The sequence below is a fragment of the Solanum stenotomum genome, chromosome 1 (genome assembly GCF_019186545.1).
Source record: "Solanum stenotomum isolate F172 chromosome 1, ASM1918654v1, whole genome shotgun sequence".
Lineage (NCBI taxonomy): Eukaryota > Viridiplantae > Streptophyta > Magnoliopsida > Solanales > Solanaceae > Solanum > Solanum stenotomum.
In genome coordinates, this window is record NC_064282.1 from 45,152,306 (window position 1) to 45,171,374 (window position 19,069).

Below are 19,069 nucleotides of genomic sequence, written 5' to 3' on the forward strand. Positions count from 1 at the left end.
TTCATTCATTCATTAATGTGGGGGAAGAGCCTTAACCGATATAGACCATGGAGCTTGACATGGAATCCTGGTAAAACCCTTAACGGATGAAAGATCCCTACTTGCCTAAGGTAGGGTTATATTTTTAGCCTTTACGTGGTAGACACCACTAGCTAGTCCTATGTGGGCACATAGTTAAGGGATAGAATGATTGTTTCTGGGTACTCTCATCTCAACTCACGAAGGAGCACCCATCTTAAAGGTTGCTACTAAGTACTCACATCTCTACTAACAAAGGAGTATCCACCCATCTTCATATCCTCTCGGTGCTAGACATTACTCCCCCACAGAGTTTGGACATTCATTTCATTCATTCATTTAGGGTTAAGGATTGCTACTAAGTACTCTCATCTCAACTCACGAAGGAGTACCCATCCTAGACCACATTCATTCATTTAGGAATAAGGATTGCTACTAAGTACTCTCATCTCAACTCACGAAGGAGTACCCATCCTAGCCCACATTCATTCATTTAGGGAAGCTCTTGGATTCAAAGATGAGAAAACCTTTCATCTAGGAACCCCATTCATTTAAAGAAGTAGTTTATGAGACTATCCTTACAATAGACCCAACTTTCATTCATTAGCATTAACTCCCATTCTTTTCATTCATTTACACATTCTTTCATTCTTTGCATTCATTCTTCACTAGGTGTGAGAGTAGGTAAACATAGTCTATGCTAACCTCACATTCATTATAAGTCATTCAAAGAATACAACTACTAAGCATAACACATAAAGTCTCTACACCAGGTCAAACTTCATACTCTTAGACCATACACAAATTCACATCATATCACATTACCTTCACATAATCACATTTACTCAAAACAACAATCATCCCACTTTGCCTACAAGGCCATGGACACAACATGCTTATAAAGTAAACACCTCCCCACTTTCAAAGGGATCAAACCTAACAATTCTAACATCTACAACATATATATATATATATATAATACTAGAATCAATAATCTATTCACAACTTCTTCATCATCATCATAAACCATAGGTCACAATTGCCCATTCAAGGTCAACATCCAATATAACACAATTGACCATCAATTCCTCATAATTCAATATAGAACAATACATAAATCAATAGCCTAAAAAAATCTACACATTAATATCACATTATTCTCTCATAATCAATAGACCCACTTTAAACCCAAAATTAGTATTTCGTGATATGCAAGGGTTCATGGAGTGTTTGATCTTAAAAGCATTAATATTAAAATAAATCATCATGTGAAATACTTTCATGCAAAGACCCAATCTTAGAATTGAAATTGGGGTTTTTACTGCTTATGAAAAACATTGAAATCACTTTGATTTGGCTATTTGATTGAAAGGAGAATCAAAGATAAAATTCACATACCTTTGTAATAAATTTCCTTGGGAATTGAAGGAGTAATCAGTAGGAACCCATCCCCTAGTTTGAAGCTTCATCAATGGCATCCATGGAGTTCTAGAGAGAGAATTTATTTGAGAGGGAAGGTTCAATTTAGATAATGAGGTCTAATTCTAGGTTTTGGGGTTTTAACCACTTAAAATACCCTGAAATAGGTAGAATAATCGTTTATAATAATTCCCCAAAGTACCCAAACTACCCATCACTTAGTTGGACCTTTTAAACAAGTCAAACTTTAGTTATATTTTCGCAAATTCCGTCGGGAAACAGGTCCGCGACGCGGAGGTGTTCCCACAAGTTTCTGGAGATTAAATTGTGAATGAAGTGTCCGCGGAGTCTCCACAACACGGAGCCACTTATTGGCCTTTGGTGGAGCAGGTCCGCGACGTGGAGCTACTCCCTCCATGCACAACTTCAAGCTGCTAATTTGGCCAAGGGTTGGGGCCCTTCTCGGGGACCCTTAGGGTAGTCCCGGGGAGTCGTACCTAGATGTTTTGACCCTAACAACATTTATTAAGACACTAGGGTCACCCCCACTGGTTTTAGACTCCAATCAACGCATAAAAACATGTACAACATACTAGAATACACCAACACGTAAAAGACTAGTTTCTGAATGTCTTGGTCATCCCTTGATGTTTGACTTCCAAACTCTTTAAAAGTAACTAAAAAGACTATTCCTCATTATTTTAACAAGTTATTAATGCATAAAACCTATGTGAGGCTCTACCTTATCCTACTTCATTTTGAGGGGTGTTACAATATCCCCCACTTGGGAATATTCGCCCTCGAATGACTCTTCAAACATTATAGAGTACAGACTCTAGGACTAGCAGTCGACAACAAGCATGTAATATCATTACTACATCACACATCAAGGAGCAAACATCAACTGTACATAAAAAGCATTACAACAAGACTTTCATGCAATTCATGGAAGTAGGAATAACATCTACCACTGAATATTCACAAAACTTTACCATTTATCATTTCTTTGGAGGAACTTCCTTCTCCATAGCATATCATGCTCGTTACAACATTTATAGGCTCACCATACAATTTCTCTCAAGAGCAAAATCATGCAACATCAAGATCACATCAAGGAATGCTCAACTAGGCATCTCATGGAGCAATTTAAACAATTCTTCATAAATGCATATAAACATGAGGGACATAATCATGAAAACTCATTTATTTATTTCAACAAGAATTCAATAAAAATATGCACACCATAATGAGAATATGGACACTAAATTCATATAAGACTCAACTATGCAACATGCGACTAAGAACTTTTTGCTTCAAGCTTCAATTAGAATTGAAGGAAAAGATAAGGATATCAACAACCTTACTTCTAAACTCATCACCCCCCACTTAGGGTAAACCCATCTAAGAGCACTTTAGAGTAACCAAGAGAACTATCACTTACCAACTAAGCACAATGTCCTTTTCTTGGGATCAAGTTATGCAAACTCTTTTAATTATCACCTTTGGTGTAACTTTCTGCTCAACCATGCCTAGGTATTATCTAAACACCATGTTTGAATGACCATACTTAAGATCAACATTACAAGACAACTATCCTCTTTAGAGTTGGTCAACACCTATTCTCTTGTCGTTCCCATGAACTAAGGGGTGCATGCATCTCTCCAAGTTAACCTTAGAGCAAAACACTATCCCAACTCATGGAACAAAGCCTCATTTTTCCACTTTTAGGGCAAGCCTGCACAAGAACTCCGATTCACACAAGGACAACCATGAAGCATCACTCATAAAAAAAAGAAAGCAACTTTCAACTCACACTAGTTACCACATTCTTTCAAAACTCCTCGAATCTACACCATGACTTTCTACTATCATTACCTATCACCATAAAGCAACTCATCTTCGTAAAAAGGATTTCATTCTTACCATAACGACTCTTCTCATACGAGAACTTCACCACCATACAACATTTTCAATGTAATGCTTCCAACCTCATAGGTCACACATAGCCATGATTGGCATCATAATACGATTTCCAAATCTACCTTCATATATACTCATATAGTCACTACATCATAATATGCATTAAAACTCACCTTTCCTTCCCTCGATCATTGCAACATCACCCCTTCCAAGTAATCGCATCTAGAAGACCACCAGACAAGGGAAAATAAGAGAGAGAGATCATATAGGGTTAAGCTCTACGACTCGACACAAAAGTAATGAAGAAAGTAAAACTTCTATTATCCTATAGCCTCTCGCTCATATATGTGTCGCGACTAACACCGATGAACAAGACTCCACTAGACGTTGATTTCGAGACTTTGAACCTAAAAGTAATCTTTAAAACCTTATGCTCTAATGCCAAGTTTGTAACAACCCGAGAGCACCACCTAGTTGTTACATTTGTATTCGACCTCTCGGAGGTCTTATACAAGCCTTAACATTCATTCATCGCACAGATCATAAAAATCACAAAGAATTTAAAACTTTTATTCAATAAAACGATAAGACTTCAAGAGTAATCAACATTAGAAAAAATCAATACGCAAGCGAAACTGCTAAGTCTCTTTAGCCAAGAACTTAAAACGTTCTAAGGGACACGACCCTTTACAAATGAAATGAAACTTAAGTGACTATTACAATGACTAAGAAACTTCTATACATAGTCCTCGAATCTTGAGGACATACCAAAGACTTGGAAGAGTGAAGCAATCCAAGCAACTCAAAAGAACTATCTCCTCCTAATTACCACAACCTACACTTGTAGTAAAATAGAAGAAAGGGTTAGTACAACACACGTACTAAGTATGAGAATATGCAAAGCATTCTAAAAAGGACAATTGTGTGGAAGTTATGCTTTCATGCCATTTTGATAAAATGTCATGATCATCAACATAATAGGAACCTTGCAAGTTACAACCAACAATACAAAGTCATATGCTTCCCAATATATCATAAACATACAAAACTCATTTACCTTTACCTTCTTGCCTTGGACCTCCACCTTAAGTAACCCTTAAGAAATATCTTTGTCTAATGTATGGGCAATGTCCCATACCATCACCCACACTAAGTCACCACTTTAACGTCACACAAACTACAATTACTATGCGTACCTCAACCTTCACCAATTAATCACATAAGACATATAAGCACATAAGCCAACAAGTCAGTTCATAAAACTAGAACACTCATCAAATGACATCCCAAAACTCACCTAAGTAAGAGATGGTGCGGCAGTGCATAATACCTCTCCATACCACACCCAAGTGATCCTTAAGGGTACACAAGACAAGCTCCATCCACATCTCAACATAAATCGTTGATTCAACTTAATGCATTTACAAAACTTCATTCACTAATGACATAAGATCATCACATACATTCAATTCAACATAAACACTTACATTAAATTCAATATGACTCACTTTCACATTAGCATGCTCAAAGACCAACGCTTTCATTAATTAGCCCAAAGAGACTCATTCATTCATTATCATTACTAACACACACCAAGATCTCCCTTAAATGTCTACATGTCCAATGTCTAGATGATGTCCCATTACACCACCTATCCTAAGTAGTATACCCTTAAGAGACCCTAGTTCATTCATTCATTAATGTGGAGGAAGAGCCTTAACCGACATAGACCATGGAGCTTGACATGGAGTCCTGGTAAAACCCATACCGGATGAGGGATCCCTACTTGCCTAAGGTAGGGTTATTGTATTAGCCTTTACGTGGTAGAGACCACTAGCTAGTCCAATGTGGGAACATAGTTAAGGGATATAATGATTGCTTCTAGGTACTCTCATCTCAACTCACGAAGGAGCACCCATCTTAAGGGTTGCCACTAAATACTCACATCTCAACTAACGAAGGAGTATCCACCCATCTTCATATCATCTCGGTGCTAGACATTACTCCCCCACGGAGTTTGGACATTCATTTCATACATTCATTTAGGGTTAAGGATTTCTACTAAGTACTCTCATCTCAACTCATGAAGGAGTACTCATCCTAGCCCACATTTATTCATTTAGGGATAAGGATTGCTACTAAGTACTCTCATCTAAACTCACGAAAGAGTACCCATCCTAGCCCACACTCATTCATATAGGGAAGCACTTGGATTCAAAGATGAGAAAACCTTTCATCGAGGAACCCCATTCATTTAAAAGAGTAGTATATGAGACTATCCTTACAATAGACCCAACTTTCATTTGTTAGCATTAACTCCCATTCTTTTCATTCACTCACACATTCTCTCGTTCTTTTCATTCTTTCTTCAATAGGTGTGAGAGTTGGTAAACATAGTCTATCCTAACCTCACCTTCATTATAAGTCGTTCAAAGAAGAAAACAACCAAGCATAACACATAAAGTCTCTACACCAGGTCACACTTCAGACTCTTAGACCATACACAAGTTCACATCATATCACATTACCTTCACATAATCACATTTACTCAAAACAACAATCATCCAAATTTGCGTACAAGGCCATGGTCACAACATTCCTATAAAGTAAACACCTCCCCACTTTTAAAGGGATCAAACCTAACAATTCTAACATCTAAAACATATATATATATATATATATATATATGTATATATAATACTAGAATCAATAATCTATTCACAACTTCATCATCATCATAAACCATAGGTCACAATTGCCCATTCAAGGCCAACATCCAATATAACACAATTGACCATCAATTCTTCTTAATTCAATATAGAACAATGCATAATTCAATAGCCCATAACAATCTACACATTAATATCACATTATTAGCTCATAATCAATAGACCCACTTTAAACCCAAAATTAAGGCTTCATGATATGCAAGGGTTCATGTAGTTTTTAATCTTAAAACCATCAATATTAACATAAATCATCATTTGACATACTTTCATGAAAGAACCCAAGCTTAAAATCGAAATTTGGGTTTTTAGTGTTTTTGAAAAACATTGAAATCACTTTGTTTTGGCTCTTTGATTGAAAGGAGAATGAAAGAGAAAATCCACATAGCTTTGTGATAAATTTCCTTGGGAATTGAAGAAGAAATCAGTAGGAACCCATCTCCTAGCTTGAAGCTTCATCAATTGCTTCCATGGAGTTCTAGAGAGAATTTATTTGAGTTGGAATGTTCAATTTAGATAATGAGGTCTAATTCTAGGTTTTGGGGTTTTAACGACTTAAAATACACTAGAATAGGTAGAATAACCGCTTATAATAATTCCCACAAGTACCCAAACTACCCCTTACTTAGTTGGACCTTTAAACAAGTTAAACTTGAGTTTTATTTTTGCAGATTTTATCGGGAAACAAGTCTGCGACGCGGACGTGTTCCCACAAGTTTTTGGAAATTAAATTTCGAGACAGAAGTGTCTGCGGTGTCTCCGTGACGCAGAGCCACTTTTTGGCCATTGGTGGTGCAAGTCCGCGACGCGGAGCCATTCCCTCTATGCACAACTTCAAGGTGCCTTGGCAGCTTATTTGGCCAAGGGTTGGGGCCTTCTCTGGGGACCCTTAGAGTGGTCCCAGGGAGTTGTACCCGGACATTTTGACCCTAAAAATATTTATTAAGACACTAGAGTAACCCCCACTGATTTTAGACTCCAAACAATGCATAAAAACATGTACAACATAATAGAACACACCAACATGTAAAAGACTAGTTTCCGCATGTCTTGGTCGTCCCTTGATGTTTGACTTCCAAACTCTTTAAAACTGACTAAAAAGACTATTCCTCATTATTTTAACAAGTTATTAATGCATAAGACCCATGTGAGGCTCTACTTTATACTACTTCATTATGAGGGGCATTACAAGATCATTAATTTCATTTAACATTATGACATTGAGAAGCATACCATAGCCCTCTCATGTCCTACTTGTGCAATGCATGGATAGCCTCCCATACTACAACCCACACTTCATACAACTCTTTGATTAACCATAGTACCTAACTGATATCCTTGATCATAAAATATTATAACATAAAGGAACACACCATGACTACTCTCAAAGCCTACTTGTGCAATGCATAAATTGCATTCCATACTACCACCCATACTAAGTAGTGCATTCTTGACAAGTCATAGTTCATTAACATTCTTTGTGTGGGTAAACATTAATCGACATAGACCATGTGAGCAATTCATGGAATCCCGGTGTCACCCTCATCAGATAAGGGATTCCTACTTGCCTAAGGTAGGACCGTTAACATTTAGCTTAGATAGATACACTAGCTATATACATATGTGGGCACATAGTTATGGGATAGGGAGATTTCTACTAGATACCCCACATCAACCCACAGATAAGCATCCATCTCAAGAGATTGTTACTTGATACCCCTCCTCAACTCACGGATGGGTATCCATCTAAATACATATTGTGTCCGTGCTTAGCATTATTCAACATGGAGTACTTAACATTCATTACTTTAGTTCATTGTTATGAGATAAGACACTGCTAATAGATACCTCGCCTCAACTCATGGATGACTATGAATCTCAAACCCATCATTCATTCATTAGATAGCTCATAGATTCGAAGATGAGAAAAGCCTTTCAACTAACAATCCCCATATTGGGAGAAAGTCCTTTCACAACATGTCATTATCATTCATTGGTGTACATTTGAGAATAGCCTTTCAATCAACACACCATCATTAACATTATCATAGAAACTTCATTCATTCTTCCTTCATAAGTGTGTGTGTGAGAGAATAACCTTTCACATATATCATCATCATTCATAAGTGTTAAATTGAGAATAACCTTTCAATACTAAAAGAGTTGCATTCTAAACATGATCATAATACTTTCATTGAGATCACACACATATACTTCACATCATAATCATATATAATCCTTCACGAAATTGCCCTTCAAGGATATGAATCTATCTCAACCCAAACATATAGAGTACTACATTAGATAAGGGAATTAACATGATTCAATACCTAATTCAATAAAAATATAAACAATTCAACATACTTTCATGATCAATCAACCCAATTAACATACTTCCAATTTAGGATTTTGGGGAAAACATGGGTTCATAGGAGAAATTCACCAAAATTCATTATTAATTCAACAATCCATTCATAATTCATCAAATATAAACCTTTGAAAGTGTTTTGGAATTGAACCCATTCATACATTTAAAACACTAGGTTTTTAGGGGATTTTGGAAACTTGAAATCATCTTTTGATAGGGCTCCTTGAATGAAACTTAATCAAGGATGAAGACTTCCATACCTTTAGGAAATAAACTCCATGAAAATTGAGTGAGAATGGTGAGATCGTGAGCTTGAAAGCTTGAATCCTTCTTCTCCAATGGTGGTTTCTAGATAGAATATTTGGAGAGGGAGTTTCTAATCTTTGAGTGTTTGGGAATACCGAATTGGAAAAGGAGTTTTAATACATTTAAAAGCCTTAAAATACTTTAATTAATCAATAATAACCGTCCCTTAACTTAGCTAACCTTAAAACGAATTTACCAATTTACCCCAACTTAGGCTGAGCCTTGATAGTTTTACAGATGTGACCTACGAACCACCATCCACGGATAGTGGGTGGGTCCATGGGCCGTACTGGCTCCTCCTAGTTTGGTTTTGCAACCTGAATTTTGGGGCCTTGACCCAAGGAGGCCATCCACGGGGCGTGGATGGACCTACGGGGCGTAGGTCCCATCCGTAGCTCACATGATTTTTGGTAGATTTTTTCTTTCTTGGGGTCTTCGGGGTTAGGCTTTAGGGTCCTCCTAAAGAATCCCTTGGTTGGTCCTTGGGGAGTTGTACCTTGACATTTAAACTCTAAAATTCTCAACCAAATATCGGAAAGACAATTCACAACTTAAAACCCCATAACAAACTCAAATACACACTCGTTAGGCTCTAGTTTCGCTTACAAGATTTCTGGGTCATTACAGGTACATCCACTACCTAAGTATATGTGACAACAACCTATGGTGGCAGATAGTTCTGTTACTTAGGGATTTCTTCTAAAGATCAACAAATGCTAAAGGAAAGATTTCATCCCAAAAGCCCACTAGGTGCTAAGTAAAATCCCACAAAATAGTCACTAATAATTTTCTTATTATCATCTATGGAAAAGTACAATTAATATACTAATCCAAGATACAAACATCATAGAGAGGCTCCTTAGACCATGTGTAAGAAAACCTTTCACCATCAACGATCTTTTCATAATAGCTTTGTAAGAAGCATAGTCATTCACTTCGTAGTAAAAGTGTCATACCAGTAAAGATATTAGTTTTAGAAACATGATCCTTGAACATTGATGAGATATACGTATACCATACTAATAAAAACATAAAATAGGAAAATAATCAAAAGCTTTGATGGAAAATATATAGATCATTCATGTTATGTGGCCAAGCTCCATTGAACCTATAGATACCTTCATCTATGAACTTACTTAAGTTATAAACATTGCTTTCATAAACCATGCACAATTTCAATAAATGATAGTTCCTAAGCTTCATCATGTGTTCATAGTAAAAAAAAAAAAGGATCATGCGTGCATGTTGAAACATTGAACATTATCTTGACGTAATCAATCAAGTTAAATCATATATCAAAAAACAAAACTTTAATGAGCATGCATGTATGTTAAAACATTGGAGTGACTAAGAACACAAGAATCCTAAAGAGTGAACATGAGAGAGCTAATTCCTCAAGATAGACCCAAAGATAACAGAAAGAGAAGGGATACTAAGTCATCACATTACCTCCGGCCTTTCACATACCAAAACATAGAAAAGAATCCTTCCAACAATTAAAATAGTTTCATACACCCACACCATGAAGAACACTATCATTGACAGAAGTAAACATACTTATGGAATATCCACATTGTTGATAGTCGCATTCCTTCTCACATAAGCTCTTCTAGGGGCCATATCCTGAAAATAATCGAACACAATTAAGGAAAAGGATCTTTATAGAGATAGACGTGATGGCACGACCTTAGATTACCAAAAGAAATGTTGTTTTCTAAAAATCTTATAGCCTTTTTATCACAAATGTGGTGTGCTTCACACGCATGAACACTCATGAACAAGAATGTACTTGATGTATTTTGTGAGACATTAATAACGTTCAAATGTCGTCCATAAAACACATTAAAAAGGGACAACGGTCGTAGTCTAAATACGCAACGAAGAGTAGGGATCGAATCCCACAAAGAATGATATATCCTGAAGAATTCCTATCAATACTTAGACTTTAAAATTGCTCATTTGCAGTAGTAGGAACAAGTGGATGGATAATTCCACCAATTTAAATTAAAGCGTTTATCATCAATTATCCCCATTAAACTAAAGTATTAGAGAATCAAGAGTTAACAAGCAATCTAGGGGTGTGAAGATTGGAAATCGATGTCACATAGGGATAATTGTGCTACTTCATATTGATGAACATTCATGAATAGGTTAAGTCATCTTCATTGAATCTAGTCATCTTTAGATCTCAAAACAGCTATGCATAAAATCTCCTTTCCTTTTCATCTAAATCCCAACCTAAACAACTCAATACCTTACTTTGTTCTCTCTTAAAGAACATGGAAAATAGATTAGACCCATAACCTCTATTTTCAAGCAAGTTATAGACATCAAACCTAAATTTATAGTATCAGACTAATTATCCACTCCAATCAATCTCTTTCGAGGATCAACTAGAGAACAGAAGTATGAATTCCGTGTATAACCTTAATCATATATTAGAACCATGCTAATTAGACCAAATTAATGTATGAACAACAGCAAAATAGAGCATAGAAAAATATCAACTATATCAAAATCAACACCCAACCCCATAATTTCACCCCTAGATCTTAAGGGTTTTAGCCACCTATAACAAATCCTAAAGACATTATTCCTTTCATGAAAGCAACCATGGGTAACATGAGATTAATAAATTACAAGTAAACCCACTTTGAATTCTACTTCATTTTATTAATTTCAAACGCAAAGTTGTAAAATTCCAAAAGCTAGAAAAGTGCTCTTCAAAGGTAAAATGTTCTCTCTCATGAATCTTATCACACTCTAATATGATATTCTCTATTCTAAGATCTTATCTCTTTAATTTCTCTTTCCTTTAGACTATTTATAATTTCCCAAAATTAATCCCGAAATCCATGATGTGACTAAATTGGAGATATTAGTCGGGCTCGCTGAATTCTTTTTGCAAAACACCTCTTGCTCCTCAACTCGTATTTTGATACACTATGCTTCATTTGTTTGAACATTAGCTGGAAAAGTCAATTGAGTCAGCCTTTCACATTTGACAAATCCATGAGTACCACCTTGGTTCACCTTTCAAGAATTCAACTTTTTCTTTTCACATTGTCATTTTAGATGTTGGTCATCAAGGTCACTGTTCTCATTTGGCGTATCGCCTTTTCTAGTGGAGTGTCACAACCCAAGGGTACACCTTAGATGTAACATTGCGTATAGAACCCCGAAGGACTCTATACAAGCCACTTAGTTCTCATAATATAAGAAATAAAACAATAAGAGAAAAATAGTCCAAGTCCAAAACATTGTTATAAAAGGAAAGCGAAAATCTAATACACTTGTCTCATTATAGCCATATAATACAATAGAATGAAAATGGGCCTTTCTCATACATCATGTCCAAAAGAGAAATACATGAAAGAAACTAAACAATAAGAGTCCTTCCTAGAAGCATGAGGACTCACCAAAGCTCGAGAATCAATCAGATCACCAACTAGCCACGAGACTCAGAAACCTGTCTATCAAACCCTACATTTGGGAAAAAAATATAGGTAAGAATATGCGTTAGTACAAAATAATGTACCAAGTATGATAGCCATGCATAAAACATTTAAAACATGCTAAAAAAGACATTTCATTTCATGACATGCAATTGACCAAACTAAACATGATGTAAAAGAGTTATAAAACATAAGTCATAAAATCATCGTCAATGCAAGCTAACTTAACCTATAAAACCTTTGAACTCATGTGGAATACTTCTTGAAGTAACTTTAGTTCATTATTACTTGTTGGGAATTAGCTTTAACATACATGAGACCATGTGAGCTATAATATGATCCCTTGGTGCTACCCACACCGAAAAGGGTTGTTCTACTTGCCTAAGGTAGAATCATGAACATCTAGATTAAGTGGGTCCACTAGCTAATCAACCAATGGGGTCACATGGTTTATGAGATAAAGAGATTGCTACTAGAAACCCGACCTCTACTACGGGAGAGTTTCCATCTTATTTTCAATTTCCACTCGGTGCTAAGGAGAAATTCCCACGGAATAGTCATTTTTTACTTGACTTCATTACTCATGAAAAGGTTCCCTTGGACAACCAATCCAAGCTAGTTTCAATAGGATAGCTCCTTACACCATGCGTGAGAAAATTGTTTTACCGTGCATGATCTTTTATAATAGCTTTTAATCTTTGATTCAATTAGGTGAGAAAAAGTGTTAACCTAAGAATCCTTTCTATGTGAGAAAGCCTTTCACATCATACTATTATATGTTCATGAGAATGTCCTTTCAACAACATAACAACAACATCATCATTGGTACTTTGCCCTTAAAATATTTGCATAAATCTCAAAAACAATGCATAAGTCCATGATTTACCTCTTGAGGTTAAAACTAACTTTCAATCATAAATAAATATGGATTTCATCATAATTACATGTAAAGCTTCCAATACATGCTTAATTTAACAAAACACCTGCTTTATACTCAAAATCCCTCCTCATATGACTCAGAACTTGAAAACATAGGGAATACATGCGTTCATGGAAGAATTCATCATAAAAGCATTACAATTAATCAATTCATGCATAATAGATCACAATTCAATAATTTAAATCAATAATGATAAGAACCCATGGCAATTGAAGAAAACCCTAACTCAACTTGGGAATTCTACCTTTAGAAATAGAGCATTTGGTAACTCTATAGATGAAAGGAATCCATGGATTAAAATTATAATACCTTGACTCCAAATGCTAGCCATCAATGGAAGAATTTGAACCTAGCTTGAAGCCCTAGATGAATCCCTTTTCTTCTTCTTCTTCAAGTTTCTAGAGAGAGAATTATTTGGGACTCTTTTGTTAATTTAGAAGAATGAAATAAATGAGGTGAATTTGGGGTTAAAAAAGGCTTTTATAGGGGTTCTAAACATAGCAAAAAGAACATAGCTTAGGGACTAATTAATTAGGAAAAGACCCAACCAACCGTAAAATAATAACTGACAGCAATGATCGACGGACTGAGTCGACAGACCGTGGTCTGACCTACTGTCACGACTCAGGGGTACCCCCTAGGTGTAACAAGGCGTATAAGACCCCGAGAGGACTCATAAAAGATACTTAGCATATCATCACATAAAGTACTAGAAAAGGTGCAGAAATTTAAAACATTTCAAATATTCAAAGTCTTTCATAAAAGGAGCGGAAGTCTAACAACATCGTCTCAAACTATCTAATATAAGAAGATAAATCATGGGACACAGTCTATAGAATAGTCTAATATGAAAAGAAAGACATAAAAGACAAAGGGTGATCCAATCCTCGAATACAATGAAGACTCACAAAAGTTTCACTTCCTTGATCACCTAAGAACCTAGCCATAAGTGGGTGAATCGAGAGCGTCGGGCCCTACCTTTTGATAAGAAATATAGGCAAGTGTATGCATTAGTACAAGAATATACTAAATATGGCAGCTTATTTAAACATCATAAACATAAGCATTAGTCACCATAAGACATAAGACTTAAGCATAATTGAGACATAATAAGCATTATAATGAAAGAGGAATTCTTCCTTAAGTAACCTCGCTTAACCTTTAGCCAAGACTTAGGTCATTCGCCTCTAGTCAAGATTACATCATGGAAGGCTTATCTAGCAACACTCCAATAAATCAACTGCATAACATAATCATACCAATCATACTTAATTTTAAAGACATGGGAATTCGCCTCTATGCCTACCTTATAAAGGCTAATGGGTATTCACCTCTTGCCTTACTTACCTTAAGATTATGGGTACTCACCTCCACAATCACATCATATGACACGGGTACTAGCCTTCACATAATTTAATAAGGACCATGGGTACTCGCCTCGATGTCCATTCATCAATATAAAAATGTGGGGAATCACCTCTGGTTCAATTCTAAGGAGTATGGGAAATCACCACATATCCTTTAATATGGAGGTCAAGGGTAGTCGCCTTTAGCCTTATCATTCATTAGGAAATTTAGTCTAGATTAATTTTAGTTGAGCAATACTTTCAACCTAGAATCATTTATGTGAGTAAATTTTTCGTATTCATTCAATCATGCTTAGCAGTTCACTATAGGAAGTATCCCTTCCACATCATATCATTAACATTCAACAATTCGTAGTCTAGACTTTACTCTCAAAGCACTACATCTATTAATCATCACTTATGCTTCGTTCTCAAGCAATTCTAGTCACAATTCATCTATCATGTAAGGATAGATCTAACCCACAAAGTTTCCCTTCATGACATCAACCCAATTATAGAAATTCAACCATAAAATCATAGGATACGCATGGGTACATGTAATTTAATCCTAAATACATGCAATTCTATCAATTCAGTAATAAACAATCATAGTACAACTATTTGGATGAACATTCATCACAACCCACACCGTTGGAAGAAACACTAACTAGAATTGGGGATTAGACTTCAAAATTTGCGAACTAAAAGGACTCCATTGGAGGAAGGATCCCATGGATGAAAAACCATCATACCTTAGTTACAAAGCCTACCAAAAGATTGAAGATTGGGAGACTTGTTCTTGACCTAGCTTCAACCTCCTTCTTCTTCTTCCACCTTTTAGAGAGAGAATATTTGAGAGAGGATTTGGATTTTATTTTGGGAATTGAGAAAATGACATAATTGAGTGAGTTTAGGGGTATAAAATCCCTATTTAGGTGGTCTAGGTTAAGGAAAAACGATACAACATTGATTTAATAAAAACTGGAAAAGACCTATATACACCTAAAATAACCGTCCAGGCATGACCTACAAGACCACAACTGACAGACCATGGATGGACCTATGGTCCGTCCTGCACATCCTTGGGTCGGTGATTAGAGACGTGAGTTTTGGGACCTCGACCTATGGGCCTTTGACCAATTGACCATCGACTGACATACGGTCCGTCCTAGTCTGCCGTGGTTCCTAGTCAGAGAGTTTTGGGACAAACGACGGTTACTGGACCACGGACCCTAGTCCCACTTAAAGTATGTAGGTCCCAATATGGTCCTGGCCTGAAAATTCTAAACTTTCCTACCCACGGCTTGACCTACGGTCCGTAGGTCAACCCACGGATCGTGGTTGGCCCTCAGGGATGACACCTATCAGTTCCAATTCTGCAATATTGCCTCGTTTTGAATCTGGGGTGTTACATTATCTCACCGCTGGGATAATTTGTCCTCGAATGAGATTCTAGGGACATTTCTAAGCAAAACGACTCAGGAGTAGCAGCCCATCATGCATGCAACTCTTCTATATGCACAAAATCGAGGAGGACGCATCAACTGCAAGCTCAACATACTTAATCCACCATAAGGGAGTAGGAACTACATCTAACAACCCAATATGCATGAATTTTTAGATTTCTTACACTTAAGGGGGAACTACCTTCTCCAAACTCAAAAGCAATGCTCTACACATAAATCTCGTGGAGTCTAAATGCAATTTATACACAAAGCACATATTCAAGGGGGAAATCTCCACTCCAAAATAAGCCACGCTCAATAACTCATCTCATGAAGTCTATAAGCAATTCATACTCAATAGTCAACAACATGAGGAAAATACATCATAAGAGTCATTTCTTTCAAAACTTACGCTTTTTCATGAACATGCAATATAAGAAAATCATGGGAACACATAAAACACACATGACTTCAAACAAAAGAAAAACCAAGAGGAACTCATTACCTCAAGCTAGAATAGGAGGAAAAAGATAAGGATACCAGACATCATATCAGCTTCGGCCTCCCAAGTAGCACCCTCAACTAGATGGTTTCTCCATAACCCTTTTATGGAGGCAACCTCTTTGTTCCTCAATCTCTTTACTTGCCGGTGTAAGATCTCAATCGGAACTTCTTCAGAAGAAAGGTTCTCTTTCTCTTCCAACCCTTCTAGGGGAATTAGGGATTTCAAAATTTGAAATATGGAACACCGGATGCACCAACACCAGCTCACTTGGCAAATCTAACTCATATGCAACCTTCCCAACACGTCTCAAAATAATTGATAGGGGCTTACTAAACGGGGACTAAGTTTCCCTTTCCTACCAAACCACATCACACCCTTCATGGGTGAGATTCTCAAGTAAACTCAATCAAGCACGTCAAATTCAAGGTCTCTCCTTCTAACATCCACACAAGACTTTTGTTGACTTTGGGCCATTCTCAACCTCTCTCTTATGAGTTGAACTTTCTCAATAGCCTCATGCACTAACTCGTGTCCTATCAACTACACCTACCCACCTCATACCATAAAGAGCATCAAACGGAGCCATACCAATACTCGAATGGTAGCTATTGTATAGGCAAACTCTATCAAGGGTAAATGGTCATCCTAATATCCCTTGAAATCTATCACGCAAGCTCTCAACATGTCTTCCAATGTTTGGATTTTTCGTTCCCATTGCCTATTGGTTAGGGGGTTAAAAGTTGTACTAAGCTTAACTTTTGTGCCGAGACCTTTTTCGAAGGACATCCAAATCTTTAAAGTAAAATGAGTGCATATATCAGAGATAATGGAAAACGAAACTCCATGCATTCATACCATTTCTCTCAAATACAACTTAGCATAATCTTCCACCATATAGGAAACCTTGACTGGAATGAAATGGGCCAACATCATCATTCGATACACTATATAAACCATAATTGAATCATATTAATGTTGAATACGGGGCAATCCCACTATGAAGTCTGTATTCAAATCTTCCCACATCCAAGTAGGAATGCTATTGTCATGGGATAAACCTCTCGGTTTCTGATTCTTAACATTCACTTGTTCGCAATTACGACACTTATTAACAAATCTCCTATTATCCTTCTTCATCCCAGTCCACCAATAGATCTCCCGCAAATCATGGTACATCTTGGTGGCTCTTGGGTGAATAGAATACCGCAAACTAAGGGCTTCAGACAATATCTGTTCCCTCAAGTCAACGAAATTTGAAACACATAAACGACCTTGATACCTTAGAACACCATTTCCCCCTTGGGAGAAAGCCTCTACGAACTTCTTTAGTACCGCCTCTTTCAATTCTAATAAGGTCGGATCAAGATATTGTTTTTCTTTAACATCGGCAACGTAAGATGATTTGGAACCATTATGGACTATAATACCATCCTTGGTGGAATCCACTAGTTGAACTCCCAATCAGGCCAACATATGAACATCTCGAACCAATTATTCTCTCTCATCATAAACATGTGCAACACTACCATGGATAACCGACTAAGGGCATCCGCCACCATATTTACTTTACCAGGGTGATAGAGAACACTCATATCATAATCTTTCAATAACTCAAGCCACCATCTTTGGTGAAGATTTGGATCCTTTTGGGTAAAAACATATTGCAAAATCTTGTGGTTGGTGAAAACATCCACATGGACACCATATAAATAATTCCTCCAAATATTTAAGGCAAATATAACTGCTGCTAACTCAAGATCGTGGGTAGGATTGTTCTTCTCGTGAACCTTTAGCTGTCTTGAAGCATAAGAACTTACCTTCCCATTTTGCATAGGCACACATCCCAACCCAACTCGAGAGGCATCGCAATAAACGACAAAACCATCCATCCATTTTGATAAAGTTAACACCTGAGCAGAAGTTAGTCTATCTTTCAACTCTTGGAATCTTTTTTCACAAGCATCGCACCAGATGAACTTGGCCATTTTTTTAGTCAACGTTGTCAAATGAGAAGCAATTGAGGAAAATACCTCAACAAACCTTCTATAGTAACCTACCAAACCCAAGAAACTTCTAATGTCTGTCAGTGATAGAGGTCTAGGCCAAATTTTGACCGCATCCGTCTTAATAGGATCTACCTCAATACCCTAAATTGAAACAATGTGGCCTAGAAAAGGCACGTACCTTATCCAAAACTCACATGTGCTAAACTTAGCAAAATGTTGTGTTTCCTTAGGGATTTGCAACCCAATCCTCAAATGATTAATGTGATCATCCTCGCTCCTTGAATAAATAAAAATATCATGAATGAATACAATCACGAACATATCAAGGTATTCTCTAAACACACTATTAATCAAATCCATCAACGCCGCTAGAGCATTAGTCAAACTACAGGACATCACCAAAAACTCATAATGACCATAATGGGTTCTAAAAGCCACTTTTGGAATAGTTTTGTCTTTCACCCTCAAATAGTGATAACCTGATCGCAAATAAGTTTTTTGAGAAATAACTTGCCCCTTGAAGTTGATCGAATGAGTCATCTGTTCTTGGAAGAGGATACTTGTTCTTGGTGGTTACCTTATTCAACTGCCAATAATCAAAACACATACAGAGTG